Here is a 615-nt window from a genome sequence, read left to right on the forward strand (position 1 = left end):
GTTGCCAGCTGAAAGGCGCCTCTCCCATCGATTTCAGTCACCGACGGTACAGAAAAAAATCGCGATCGTGTGATCTGTGCTGCATGGATTGCATTTGAAACTTTCAAAGGGGAAAGGTGATGTTAGAAATGTAGTTGGTAAGTTTTGTAAATTAAAGGTTAAATAAAGGTAGATCGATTTGTAATAAACATCATCGATGTTGGTTGCTCATTGGAAGAAGTCTCTTTCATCGATTTCGAAGGTGCTATACTCTATGCTGAACTTGAAACTTTCAGGGTTGATAGAGAAAATATTAAGGATATAAAAAAGTTATTAAATTTAGAATTTAAATAAAGGGGAATGTGATTTTGATTCACAATTGAAGAAAAGTTTGGGGTAGATAAGATTTATCTATTCAGGTAAGTTAAAGATAAGATAAGATTAAATTGCATATGTTTGTATTAAATTATAATTATTTTTGTATAAATTATAATTATTACATTGAATTAAATTAAAATTTAGTCTATCTTAAATCAAAATCCAAACTTGAAGATAAAATAAGTATTGAATTAAATTAAAGAAAGATATATCTACATTTAGATTATATTATGAAACTCTTCTAAAATGTATTTTAAA

This window comes from Apis dorsata, unplaced genomic scaffold (genome assembly GCF_000469605.1).
Source record: "Apis dorsata unplaced genomic scaffold, Apis dorsata 1.3 scaffold_5, whole genome shotgun sequence".
In the NCBI taxonomy this organism is placed as follows: domain Eukaryota; kingdom Metazoa; phylum Arthropoda; class Insecta; order Hymenoptera; family Apidae; genus Apis; species Apis dorsata.